The sequence below is a fragment of the Heptranchias perlo genome, unplaced genomic scaffold (assembly GCF_035084215.1).
Source record: "Heptranchias perlo isolate sHepPer1 unplaced genomic scaffold, sHepPer1.hap1 HAP1_SCAFFOLD_70, whole genome shotgun sequence".
Lineage (NCBI taxonomy): Eukaryota > Metazoa > Chordata > Chondrichthyes > Hexanchiformes > Hexanchidae > Heptranchias > Heptranchias perlo.
This window is the reverse complement of record NW_027139729.1, coordinates 1,376,753-1,391,214: the sequence shown is the minus strand read 5'-3', so window position 1 is coordinate 1,391,214 and position 14,462 is coordinate 1,376,753. Positions and strand designations below refer to the sequence as shown.

Below are 14,462 nucleotides of genomic sequence, written 5' to 3'. Positions count from 1 at the left end.
ATGTTCAATCCTGAAATGAATAAAATCAAATCTTCCTTTTCGGTTGATGATTATTTCCCAACACACACACTGCCCGGTGGGATGGACTGAGGGTGAGCTGTCAGGGTCAGACAGCGTCCTGTTCATTGGGACATTTGTTTTGACCAGAACAGAATAATAATGGACCAACACCCAGACCGTTACTAACTGGTAAAATATTAATGTAATTTCAAACTCCAGTTGGGAGTTGCGGAGATCGTTTCCTCTCTGAGCTGCTGTTCAGCAATGTTTACTGACTGCAGGGAGTTTAATGGGACGTGAGGGTTTGCCTGGTTACACAGATCTATAAGGAGATCTTTCTCAGTTGATCAGGAGGCGGGAGATTTGTCATGGCCGCAGCAGGCCAAGGGAAAGCTCTCCTGCTCCTCTTTGCGCCACAAAATATAAGTTAAAAAGAAACTGTTCAGTGTTCCGGACCACTCAATGCCCATCGAAAGGGCGGCTCCTCCTCCCATTTGTAACTAACATTAAATGGTGTCCCGTGTACGTCATAATAATCTGATTTACATATTGCACGTGACCTGACCGGAAACAGGTGGGTGTTGCTCCGGCCGCTCTTCTCAGGACCCGACCCCCGGTGACGGAGGCAGGAACTCCAACGTTAAAGGGGCGGTAAGTGACCTGACACCATTTACTCGCCTCTACCACCCCATTTCCGACAGGCTGGGATGCTTAAAATTGGCCACACCTTCCCTGACCTACGCCTTAGTTTCAATCTTCGAAGCCCACAAGCTGGTCCATTTTCTCAAACTGCACCGGTTCACAACACATGAAGGGAAATTTTCACCATCGCAGAACTGGTAGAGCGGATCAACCGCCCCGAACAGAACCAGCCCGATTTTAATTTCTGCTCTTTCAGTTTACCGCCCAGGCAGTGAAGTTGAAATTACCCCCTATGTCGCTGATCCCAATGTTCGACAGGTGCGTCAAAGAAATCAGACAGTGTTTGCCAAACATTAACATGAATGTGGGTTCATGGGGTATATTCGGGTAAAAGGTGATAACCCCCCTCCATAGAGACAAGACCCCTACACCATTGAGGTGAAGAGGGGTTCACCCCAACATCCTGGATAGACAGGACGCTGTTCTCGACGGGCAGTTCCCAGGGACGAACAGCAAGACAGATATCAACTGCTACTGGAAGACCATCAACTCGGCGAAGGAGTCCCTTTGTTCCGCCCGAAACCAACTGGTCTTCAAGCTGAAGGAGCTTTTCACGACCGAGTATTGCCACCTGGCACACTTCAAGGTCCAGGAGTACATGCTGTGGGACGCACTGAAGCGAGGTGCAAAGGATCTCTGGGGAAAGGCCACCGTGTAAGGCCATTTTACCTTGTATTGTGCAGCATGTATTAGAAAATATGTTCTGTGTTTTCAATTGTAATAATGGAATCGTAGCGTGTACGATATCTCTTCTATTGCTTTTAATTGCAACTGTGATATTTACATTGAGCTGTGTGCTTTCATGAATTTTATGAAATAAAATATATCTTGAAATATTAAGAACATGTTCCAGTCTCACCGTGCCTGTTATTATTGGACAGTGAACAGTGGAAATATTGTCGGACAGTAAAGATGTGGGAGCTGGACAAAGAACATCTATTGCAGGCAACATGTGAGAAATAGGAGTATTTTCTTAATGGTGAGAAACTAGGGACTGCAGAGGAGCAAAGAGGTTTGGGTGTCCAGGTACACCAATCACTCAGAGTTAGTGCACATGCACAAAAAAAAAAATCCCAAGGTATCGCTATCAGATACTGAGCCAACTCTCTGGAGTTTGCTGATGCAATCAGGCCCCACTGCTCCCTTGCTGGTCCATTCCATACATCCAGCACCATCTGCCTTAAAATGCATTCAAGCACTGTGCTCATCCTGTGCCTCATGGAGAGAAGACTAATAAATCAGGAGGACCCAGATCATCAGCCTAATGTGAGTTTCGACATTTCAGTTTTAATTCAGCTTATTGCATTTGCAATTTTTTCTCTTTTTTGTACATTTCTATTTTTATTTCATGGTTGCAGATTTTGCATTTTTGAACAAATTCTCCAAAACCTGTGCGCAGTGAGTGCTGACTCCGGGCCCTTTGATTGACAGCTCTCACCTTCACCCCCCCCGCCCGCCCCCCCACCCACCCCCGCACCCGGCCATCACTCCACTCCCGCCAAACGCCTCCTGGGCTGACTCCTCCCATCACGTGACGCGCGGCAGCGTCTCTCATCTTTGCGCGTTGATGTCACGACGCGTACGTGCCGCATGCGCAGCGCGGTCCCTCTGCCGCGTTCCCTGCGGGTGCTGCTGTGGGCGGGGGCGAAGCCCACAGAGGGAGGGCCGGCACCGGGAGTGGCCTGAGAGGGGAGAGCGGGGTGGTGGGGGAGGGGGGGGGGTGACGGGGGAAGTTACTCGGGGCCTCCTGCGGGCCCCGTGAATCTCCACTCTGTCAGCGCCCGGTGTCGAGCTGGGCTCGGGGGGGAGTCACTCTCCCGCCTCCCCGTCAAACGGGACGGGGGTCGGAGCCCAAAAGTGAGCGAGAATCAAACAGCACAGAGAGAGGCCGCTCGGCCCATCGCGCCTGTGCCGGCTCTGTGAAAGAGGCCGCTCGGCCCATCGCGCCTGTGCCGGCTCTGTGAAAGAGGCCGCTCAGCCCATCGCGCCTGTGCCGGCTCTGTGAAAGAGGCCGCTCGGCCCATCATGCCTGTGTCGGCCCTGTGAAAGAGCGATCCCATTAGTCCCACTCCCCCCTGCTCTTTCCCCACAGTCCCGCAAATTTCCCCCCTTCAAGGATTGACCCGATTCCCTTTTGAAAGTTATTATTGAATCTGCTCCCACCGCCCTTTCAGGCAGTGAATTCCAGATCAGAACAACTCGCTGCCTAAAAACATTCTCCTCATCTCCCTCTGGCTCTTTTCCCAATTCCCTTCAATCTGTGTCCTCTGGTTACCGACCCTCCCGCCAGTGACAACACTTTCTCCCCATCGACTCCATCAAAACCCCTCCTCATTTTCAACCCCTCTATTAAATCTTCCCTTAACCCTCTCTGCTCGAAGGAGAACAACCCCAGTTTCTCAAGTCTCTCCCGGTAACTGAAGTCTCTCATCCCCGGAACCATTCTGGTAAATCTCCCCTGAACCTTCTCTGCTCCAAAGGGAGTAATCCCAGCTTCTCTATTCTCTCCGTATAATTATTATTATTTATTAAGTGGGTTGTGCTGGGTATCTGGAAGCTGTAATTCGGTGAGTAGAAAGCAGTGGGAGGATAAGTCTGCAGATTGATTTTGGGAGATGGTGAAGACGGTGATCGTGGATTCAGACAAGGGAGGGAGGTGGTCTTTGAGAGCGTCCGTGCTCTGTTGTAAGATCTCACTGTGTGTGTCTGCTTCCAGCAGTTCCCATTTGAACCTGTGACCTGACTGGCGGTTTCTCCGAACTCGACTGCTGCTGTTAACCTGACTGTTCCCCCGTGGACATCAATGTCTTCTCCACCTGTCTGCCTGGCAGTGAACCGTAAGTTTCTGTTCGTGTGTTACTACATTGGCTCCCGGTCCGGCAAAGCCTCGATTTTAAAATCCTCATCCTCGTGTTCAAGTCCCACCATTGTCCTCTCCCCCTCCATATCTCTGTAATCTCTTCCAACCGATTTGATCTCCACGGACAACCCCATGTCATTCCACCCTATTATGGATTCTAACCCACCCATTTATCTCCTCCACAGCCCATGTCGACAGGAAGAATAGACAGTGCTGGGACAGTCAATCCTGTCATCTACACAGTCGGTGCCGGGACAGTCAGTCCTGTAAGACACATAATCAGTGCTGGGACACTCAGTCCTCTGATCCTCACAGTCAATGCTGGGATACAGATTCCTGTTATATCGTCAGAGCTGGGACGCTCAGTCCTGTTATATATGATGTGGAGATGCCGGTGATGGACTGGGGTTGACAATTGTAAACAATTTTACAACACCAAGTTATAGTCCAGCAATTTTATTTTAAATTCACAAGCTTTCGGAGGCTTCCTCCTTCGTCAGAAATTGTGCCCTTGGAGATGAAAATTGAAAACGTCACTCCGTTATCTAAGAAAGGAGGGAGGAAGAAACCAGGAAAATACAGACCTGTCCATTTAAGGTCAGTTGTGGGGAAGTTACTGGAATCAATCATCAGAGACAAAATGGTTGAGCACTTCATCAAGTCTGAGCTGATCAAAGAGAGTCAACATGGATTTGTGAAGGGCAGGTCATGTCTGACTAATCTAGTTGGATTTTTTGAGGTAATTAACAAGGTGGACAGGGGAGCGTCTATGGATGTTGTCTGTATGGACTTCCAGAAGGCATTTGATAACGTTCAGCACAAGAGATTAATAGAATCAATAAAAATGCACAGAATTGAAAGTGACCTTGTGACTTGTGTTGGAATTGGTTGGGAGGTCGGAGAAGAGAGAAGGGATAAAGGGAACGTTCGTTGATTGGCGGGATGTGAGAAGTGGTGACCCCAGGGATCTGTACTGGAGCCTCAGCTTTTCACCATATTTACCAATAACTTGGATGAAGGAATAGAGAGTTGTAGATCCAAGTTTCCAGGTGACACTAAGTTAGGAGGCACAGTAAGTGGTGTAGATGGGAGCAGGAAGTTACAAAGAGACAGTTTAAGTGAATGGACAAACTGTGGCAGATGGAGTTCAATGTGGGGAAGAGTGAGATCATTCACTTTGGAAGCAAGAAGGAAACATTGGAGTATTTTCTTGAAGTGAGAGATTGGGAACGGTGGAGGAGCAAAGGGATTTGTGTGTCCATGTACAAAAATCACTAAAAGCTAGTGCACAGATACAAAAATAATCACAGACGAAAGGAATGTTGGCCTTTATCTCGAGGCCTGAAATACAAAGGGGAGGAAGTGACGCTTCAGTTCCACAGAGCCTTGGTCAGAGCCCATCTGCAGTACTGATCCTCACCAAGGATATATTGGCCTTGGAGGGGGGACAGTGCGGATTCACCAGAATGACACTGAGGCTTGAAGGGTCAAATTAATGAGGACCGGTTGTATTCCCTTGGTTTGCATTCCCTTGAGTTTAGAAGGTTGAGAGGTGACCTGATCCAGATATTTAAAATTATAAAGGGATTCGATAGGGTAGAAATACAAACTATTTTCTCTGGTAGGGGAATCCATAACAAGAGGTCATAAACTTAAATTTAGAGTTAGGGCGTCCAGGAGTGAAATCAGGAAACTCTTTCCCACACAAGGGTAGTGGAAATCTGCGCAGGCTGATTGAAGTGGACCCTGTGATATAATAGAATTTTCTGTCCTGTCAGACTTGGACATCTTGTAGATCCATCTTTCAAAAAGGTGGAGGAACTCAGTTCTAAGATGGATTCCACTTATTTCATCATAATTCCTCAATCACCTTGTCTTATCATCGAGATATCAAGGACGAGAAAGACTGTGTTTAAAAGAAAGCTGATTTATTTGACACTTTTACAGAATTCTAATACTGCAATCCTGTTAAATGGATTATTAACATCAGAAACAATCCCCAACTGCCAGAATGAACAGGGTTGAGTCCTGCATGTGATTAACAGCAGTCATAACAGCAGAACCCTGCAGTCAGATGTGAACTCGCTGGTGTATTAGTAGGCTGGATGACAGAGTGAATCCTTTCCCACACACAGAGCAGGTGAACGGCCTCTCCCCAGTGTGAGTACGTTGGTGTGTCAGTAGATCCTTTTTTCTTTTAAAGCTCTTCTCACAGTCAGAACATTTAAAAGGTCTCTTATCAGTGTGAACGAGTTGATGTGTCAGAAGGCTGGATGACTGAGTGAATCCCTTCCCACACACGGAGCAGGTGAATGGCCTCTCCCCAGTGTGAATTCGCTGGTGTCTCAGCCGGTGGGATGATCGAGTGAATCTCTTCCCACACACGGAGCAGGTGAATGGCCTCTCCCCAGTGTGAACTCGCTGGTGTATCAGTAGACTGGATGACTGAGTGAATCCCTTCCCACAAACAGAGCAGGTGAACGGCCTCTCCCCAGTGTGAGTGCGTTGGTGTGTCAGCAGATCACTTTTTCTTTTAAAGCTCTTCTCACAGACAGAACATTTGAAAAGTCTCTTATCAGTGTGAACAAGCTGATGTTCAATAAGGCTGGATGACTGAGTGAATCCCTTCCCACACACGGAGCAGGTGAACGGCCTCTCCACAGTGTGAACTCGCTGGTGTGTCAGCAGTTTGGATGACTGAGTGAATCCCTTCCCACACTCAGTGCAGGTGAACGGCCTCTCCCCAGTGTGAGTGCGTTGGTGTGTCAGCAGTTCATTTCTGCTTTTAAAACTCTTGTCACAGTGAAAATATTTGATAGGTCTCTTATCAGTGTGAACAAGTTGATGTTCAATGAGGCTGGATGAATGAGTGAATCTCTTCCCACACATGGAGCAGGTGAATGGCCTCTCCCCAGTGTGAACTCGCTGGTGCGTCAGCAGGTGGGATGACTGAGTGAATCCCTTCCCACACACGGAGCAGGTGAACGGCCTCTCCCCAGTGTGTCTGCGTCGATGAGTTTCCAGCTGGGACGGGTAATTGAATCCCTTCCCACAGTCCCCACATTTCCATGGTTTCTCCATCGTACTGGTGTCCTTGTGTCTCTCCAGGTTGGACGATCAGTTGAAGCCCCGTCCACACACAGAACACGTGTCCGGTTTCTCCCCGCTATGAATGGTGCGATGTTTTTTTCAGGTTGTGGAACTGGTTAAAGCTCTTTCCACAATCAGTGCACTGGAGTTTACAAAAGTCCTCACTGTGAATACAGAATAGAAATTCAGAACAGGCAATTCTAGTTTCTATGGAACATTCTTCCTGCTCATTCCCCCAGACAGTAAATCCCAGTCTCACACACTCACCCTCCTACCTCTGCTGAAACCCAAACCCTCTGCACCATCTCCAACATTTGGGTTGGGTTGGAGGCCTTGAATCTGAGTTGGGAAATATAATTGGAGAAACATGATTCCATTTAGAAACTAAACTATTCAAAATCAAATAACATGGATTATTGTAATTAATATAGTCCTTTCACGCCTCGTGGGAAAGAAGTGATGTCTGGGCTGTGGATGAGTGTCTGCGCCCGGTTACACAGCTTGTCCCTCTCTCTCCGCTTCAAATTCGCTTCCTTTGGCTCACGGCCTCATTCACACATCCAGCTGACTTCAACCCTTTAAAGCTCCTCTGGAGTCATCCTTTGTTTATTTACTTGACCCATTACCACCCTCCTTGCCTTGCAGCATCATCCCTTTTTTTGCTTTATCACTCCTGCCCTCCACCCTATCACAGACCTTCCCTTTTGTTCTTTCCCTCCCCGTCCCCTCTTTCCCTGCCTCTCTACTTGCTTGAAAACTGTTAATTCTTTCACTTCTTCAAGTTCTGACAAAACCTTAACACTAATCTGAAACGTTAACTCTGTTTCATTCTCCGCGGATGCTGCCTGACTTGCTGAGGATTTTCAGCATTTTCTCTTTATGTTTCACATTTCCAGCATCCGCAGTATTTTGCTTTTGATTGGTAAACCTCGCCCTTTGACACCCCATCACAGAAATATCGGCAAGAGGGTTTTACAATGGCGATAATCTTACCCAAAATGCCCCGCGCGGTAGAATACGTTCTATCTGAATTCGAAGGGGATCAGCGCGCAGGCGCGGGAAGGGCCCATGGCCAGAGCATGCGTGGTGCTGGTCCGAGACACTGAGCGGGGCCGAGCGGAGTCTCAGCAACACCGAGTGCGGCTCAGAACCCGAATCAGAGCCGGGGGGCCCGGCGGACGGGCGGACGGGCGGCCCGGGTGCCCTGAGCACCATTCCATTAAATCCCTCATCCAGCGCCTCCCTCGTCCCACCCGCCGCTTCCCGGTTTCTTCTCCTGTTTCCACCGAGTCCGACTCGCGACAAACTGCAGGAGCGAAGCGCTCCCAGAATGCAGGGCGGGCCTGGGGAGCATGCGCAGTCTGATCGCGAAACGAGCGCCTTGGCGAGATGGACGGGTTTCTGGGGCGCGGGGGATTGTGGGGCTTCCGGCCGCCATTAGTCACCGGGGGTCGGTCAGTGTTTTTTTGCCGGCGTCGCGCACAGAAGCGTTTCTCGAAATACGGACTGAGGAATTGAGGGTCGGTTTGCTGAACAGACACTGACCGTACAATGTGGAACAGTGTTTCACAAACATTTTTCCTCGTGACCCAGTGGAAAGAAAACATTTCCCCCAGGGATCCAAAACAATAATATCTTCCGGCTGGAGTTTTCATCAAATCCCAATAAAGGTCAGTCCATGCTCTTCACTTCATTTCAAGTAATAACTAAAATTAGACATCGACGTTACTTGAAAAACATTTGAAATATTGTGTCAATACAGTAAATAAAAGTTCAGGTTGAGTTTCACTTACTTAATGTGACGGATGTGTCTGCCTGTTGTTCATGATCTCGTTCCAATCTGGATCACAAGATGAAAGCGCTCCACGCATATCAGGCACGGTTGAGTCGGTTTCTTTCTCTTGTTTTTAACCTTCTCAAAGTCGAAAATCCCAGTTCGCAGATGTAGGTTTTTGTGAACGGCAGGAAGAACGGAACACTAATCTTACTTACAGTGGATAATCTTTGAAAGCACTGATCCAAAAATAAGACAAACTGAATGACTTGAGGCGTGTTTTCAGTGCGCTGTCACAGGTGAGTCGCACCAGCCCGTTTTCTTGATCAGGCATCAAATTTAGCTTCATTATAGATTCAGGATTTTCGAAAGCAAAAGGATCTTTCACCCAACGCTTTTCCATCGAATTTTCAAATCCCTCTGCAGGGAAGTAGTGACTAAAATGGTCAGACAGAGCAGCGAAATGTAACTGTCTGACACAGTTCATTTCATTCCCTTTATCTTCGTCGATACAGTTCTCTCCACCCCAGAGGGTTGTGGATGTTCAGTCGTTTAGTGTATTCAAGATTGAGTTTGATAGATTTTTGGACAAGACAATCAAGGGATATGGGGATCGGGCAGTTAAGAGCAGATGATCTATTGAATGGCGGAGCAGGCTCGAGGGGCCGTAAGGCCTACTCCTGCTCATATTCCTTATGTTCTTATCCTGCCAGAGGTGCGGTGCCCAGAACTGAACACAATACTCTAAATAAGCTCTAACAAGAGCTCTGAATAACTGTGACATAACTTCCACTCATTTTTATTTCCTGTCCCTTGAAATAAACATCAAAATACCATTACCATTTTAACTTATTTTTGCACCTTTTAGTGAATTCTGTACTTGGTCTCATTAACCCTCTGCTCATCCACAGTTCCTAGTTTCTTGCCCTTTAGAAAATACTCTGATCGATCTTTTTATGGTCCAAAGTGGATGACCTCACACTTCCCCACGTTGAACTCCATCTGCCACAGTTTTGCCCACTCACTGAATCTATCAATGTCCCTTTGCAACTTTCTGCTCCCATCTATAATGTTTACGGTGCTACCTAACTTAGTGTCATCAGCACACTTGGATATAAGGCTCTCTACATAAGAATATAAGAAATAGGAGCAGGAGTAGGCGATACGATACGCGAGCCTGCTCCGCCATTCAATCAGATCATGGCTGATCTTCGACCTCAACTCCACTTTCTCGCCCCATCCCCATATACCTTGATGCCATCAGCGTCCAAAAATCTATCGATCTCAGCTTTGAATATATTCAACGACTGAGCATCCACAGCCCTCTGGGGTGAAGAATTCCAAAGATTCAAAACCCTTTGAGTGAAGAATTTTTTCCTCATGTCGATGCTAAATGGCCGACCCCTGATCTTGATACTCTGACCTCAAGTTCTTGACTCTCCAGCCAGGGGAATCAGCCTCTCCGCATCTACCCTGTCGAGCCGTCTAAAAAATTGGCACGTTTCAATGCGATCATCTCTCATTCTTCTAAACTCCAGCGAATATCGGCCAATTTTACACAATATCTCCTCATAGCACAATTGCAACAAGTCCTTATTACTCTTATATTGCAACACCGTTGCAATAAAAGCTCACATATCATTTGACTTCCTCACTCTTGTTAGACCCTTGGTTGCTCACTATTTCCAGTATATTTGTCATCTATTCCTTCTATAGGAAAAATAAATTAACGTTGAAAACATTTTGCTGCAATTATCCCAGTTTATGTTTTGGAAACAATATCCAGCTGAACTGCAACAAATTCGATGGCAAACTTAATGATGGAAATAATTTAATAAGAATACTGAAATGCGATGGCCGGGAATCGAACCCGGGTCAACTGCTTGGAAGGCAGCTATGCTCACCACTATACCACCATCGCTGACAATCAGGGATGATCAAATTGCTCTCAAACATCAGACCCTGAACAGACACTGCAGGCTGTTGGATTTTGTTCTTCATTTGAACTGGTTTCTGACGGATCCTTTCTCGCTCTGTTGCAGTTCCCGTTTCTGCCCAGTAGATGTCGCCAACCCCCAATCAATGGAAATTACACACCAGCCAGTAATTCTTCACCTGATATCGGACTGAAGAGACAGTCGATACCTGCAATACTTGACCGGCTGGAAATACATTTTGCCGCAGCTCACATCTGCCATTGAGTAAAGTTAGATAATTACATTAAATCATTACAGAGACCTGAATACCAGCTGGGCACGAATGGCAGTTTAATATTCAAGTCTATAAGATCTTTAGAATGGTCAGGGAAATAGGGAAAGGATGAGGAGCAGCAATATTACTAAAGGACAATATTACAGCAGTTCAAAGATAGAATATCAGTGAGGGTGAGCGGGCAGTGTAAACACTCTGAGAGAGACCCAAGGAGAGCAAGGTTCATGTAGTTGATGCAATATATTTGGATTTTCCGAAGGCCTTCGATAAGGTAATGCATTGTCCACTCATGGCTAAGTTCAGAGCACGTGGGTTCAGGGACAGGTGATAGAATGGTTTGCAAGCTGGCATCAAAACAGAAAACAGAGAATAGAGGTTAAGGGTAGTTACTCAGATTGTCAAAAAGGTGGGAAGTGGAGTTCCACAGGGATCGGTGTTAGGACCACCGTTCACAATTTACATGAACAATTCGGGACTCGAGAATCGGAAGTACAATTTCAAAATTTGTGGACGACAACAAATTGGGCGATGTAGTTAATACAAAGGAAGAATGCATCAAAATGCAAGAGGACATTAATAAAGTTGCAGAATGAAGAATAAGGAGGTCACACACTGCTTGGATAATAAGAGTCTAAACGGGCTGGAGGAGCAAATGGATCTCGTGGTACAGATATAAAAATTACTGAAAGTAGCGACGCAAGTTAATAAGGTCACAAAAAGGCAAATCAAACACTGAGATTCATTCTAGAGAGATAGAATTGAAAATCAAAGAAGTTATGTTAAAATAGTATGGAACTTTGGTTCGACCACACTTGGAGTACTGTGCACAGTTCTGGTCTCCATATTATATAAAGGACTTAGAAGGTGCAAACAAGATTCTCGTGATACGAGAAATGAGAGGATATTCTTATTGGGAAATGCTGAACAGACTGGGGGTCTTTTCACTCGAAAAGAGAAGGCTGAGGGGTGACTTGATAGAGGTCTTATGATAGGGTTTCATAGGGTAGACATAGAGAAAATGTTTCCACTTGTGGGGAGTCCAAAACTAAAGATAATAAATATAAAATAGTCGCTAATAAATCCAATAGGGAATTCAGGAGAAACTGCTTTACCCAAAGAGTGGTTAGAATGTGGAAAATGCTACCACAAGGAGCAGCTCAGGCAAATAGCACAGGTGCATTTAAGGGGAAGCTAGAGAAACACATGAGGAAGGAAGGAATCGAAGGGTATTCTGATAGAGTTAGATGAAGTAGGGAGGGAGCAGCCTCGTGTGGAGCATAAACGGCAACACAGACCAGTTGGGCCGAATGGCCTGTTTCTGTGCCGTAGTTTCGATGTAACTCGATGTAAAGGCTCTTTTCAGAGCCACCCACTGTATCTGTGAAAGGGCTGGTTACTGTCTGAAGGGAGACGCTGATATCATGCTACCAGCGTGGCTTTGAGCTGCTTTATTCTCGTTGTAGCCGAGATGAGGTATTAATGGGACTGGAGTTAGGGCACCGACCACAGTCCGGTAATTTAAATGGTGACTTATGGACCCCAGTCCACACATCACCACATTTCTTGTGTTTATTTGAAATACTTGCCATGCTGGGCTCGTAAAGCATCACCAGAACTGCTCGACTAACCTTTCCACATCTGTGGGATTCAGCGCTTCGCTCCCTTTCTGTTCTATTTTGTTAGATTATTTACATAACGCATTAAACACACTGGGGAATCATTGAAATGTAACTCTGCACAGAAACAAATAACAGTGAATTGCCTGGTGCTCAGGAGATCAGAAACATTACTCGCCATTCGTCTTGTTGACTAATGAACCGAGTTTAGAGTCCAGCTATCCGCTTTGGTTCCATATGGGGGATTGAACAGAGAGGGAGGGAGCGGAGGAGACAGTGAAAAACAGAGCAGAGAGCGGCGTCTGATCTTCCAGCTCCACCTCCAGCTTTCTCCATCCGCCAATTTCAAACCGTTTATCGATAATAGAACCGAAACACAGCGCTCCGCACAAACCCTTACAGACTCGGGCTTCATATTCAAAGATTTCCAGAAATCCGGAGCTTTTAAATAAGCCCCGTTGCAATTAACAGTCAGTAATATTCCTGCCGAAATACAGTCCCTTCGTTAACAAGTCAACCCGCCTCCTTCCATTTCAGTCCCAGACCCGATTCTATCTCCCCACACATTCCCTCCCAGACGGGTTCAGCAGTTCACAAACACCTTATTCCAGCTGATGTTGAGAATCTCATCTGTTGGGGTTTGAGTTATGACGCGGAGTTTCTCCACCAGTGTTACCTTCTCACAGAGACACTTGCCCTCAATCTGTGAAAAGATGATGACCTTGAACTGGGACTGGAGCCGAACACATCCCCAGTTACAGTGAGGCCCGGCCCGGACATCCCATTCCCTCTGTTTTATATCAGACAATATCACACCTTCATGTCCAGCATTAGAGAAAGACAAACATACACTGTCAGTCTTACACTTCCTATCAGTGTGTTCATCTCCAGCACCAGAAAGCGAGATAAAGCGAGACAGATACGGTGAGAGATAGCGCGGAGAGACACAGTGCCAGAGTATCAGTTGCAGACTGAGCTGCAAAGCTAAGTGTTATCCAGAAAGATCCCATTGGAGAGACAAAAGATGCAATCTCATCTCTCACTGATATTGGACCAGAGGCAGACACACTATTAATCCCACCCTCAGTTCAGAGAGTGAAAAAACAATGGGCCACATTTGACTCTCTCTTGCCTGTTGTACTTTATTCTGTTTTGCAGCAGAGGGACGTTCGGTATTACTCTCAGTCATCGAGAGTATCACTCTGATTAAATTAATCTGGGACTTCTGCTATCGGATATTAATCCTACATGGTCCCGACAAACACACCGACTCACTCTTTCCTCCATGTTTTCCAGGATTGGTTTGAGAAATCCTTCCTCCAGTTTCTTCCTCACGCGTCAGTTTTATCAGTAAAGAGTCCAAGAATGAACAGAGCCCATTGGCTCATTTCAGAGCCGCCCACTTTATCACTGAAAGACACTTTACCATCAAAAGATACCGAGAGAAACAGCAGGGATGGAAACATCTAGTTTAATAGTTAGAGATTGTAAAGTCAGTCTGGATTCCAGCGTTAGGCACTGGTGGAATCCCATCTGTTTTCCATTCTGGTGCCTGTTCCTGCACTGCCTGTGGACCCCAATCCCTCTGACCTTTCCCCCAGACCCACTTCCTTTGCTCAGACTCGGAAAAATTCCAATTGGGGAAAGTTTCCATCGATTTTTGTATTGGGAATTAAACCAGATATCTGCGCATGCGCGACGCAGCCCCGCCCCCAGCGCTGGTTGTTGGTGAGCAGAAGAGCGCATGCGCGCTGCCCTCCCCCAGCTCGGCCTGTGGGCGCCATTCCCTCAGTGAGCGGAAGAAGATGGTTTAAAACAGCCGGGAATGGAGAGATCACGGCCCCCGGGGGAAGGGAGCAAAGAGCAGCCTCGTTACAGCAGCTCATCGCTTCGGGACCGTGTCCGCAGATGGGCTCAGAGATCGGCATTGAGTCCGGGGGAAGGTCAGGGGGAGTCCGGGGGCTGTTTGTAAGAGGCGGAGTGGATCAGGAACTGGTCCCGGAACATGGAGTGAGCGGGGGAAGGGAGAGGTCATTCTCGGGCTGTGTGTGTCCAGGGTGTGTCCAGGGTAAGGGAGACAGAATGGGAAGAACCTTCTATTTAAAATCATTGCTGCTTTCTCTCCCCAAACCAGTGGTGAATGTTCCTGGTTTAGTTCCAGTCTCACCCTGTTTTTGGACAGTGAACAGTCAGGATGTGGGGAGTTATA

General features: G+C 47.0%; 2 protein-coding genes and 1 non-coding gene across 4 annotated transcripts in view; 2 read left to right on the top strand and 1 right to left on the bottom strand.

Annotated features, from left to right (window-relative positions):
• LOC137318393 (zinc finger protein 3-like) overlaps positions 1-14,462 on the top strand; it is a 626,361-nt gene that overhangs the window by 249,131 nt on the left and 362,768 nt on the right. Inside the window, exon 1 of one of the 2 annotated variants that reach the window (XM_067981292.1) lies at positions 14,015-14,321. The exons of the other annotated variant lie outside the window; for it this stretch is intronic. The gene's annotated coding sequence lies outside the window, so the exon portion shown is untranslated. Of the gene's footprint in view, positions 1-14,014; positions 14,322-14,462 lie in introns of those variants that run through there. 2 annotated transcript variants of the gene reach the window in all.
• Positions 1-14,462, top strand: part of LOC137318355 (zinc finger protein 271-like) — a 145,632-nt gene that overhangs the window by 74,754 nt on the left and 56,416 nt on the right. The window lies entirely within an intron of this gene.
• trnag-ucc (transfer RNA glycine (anticodon UCC)) lies at positions 10,276-10,347 on the bottom strand. The gene has a single exon. It is a non-coding gene; the product is annotated as a tRNA-Gly (tRNA).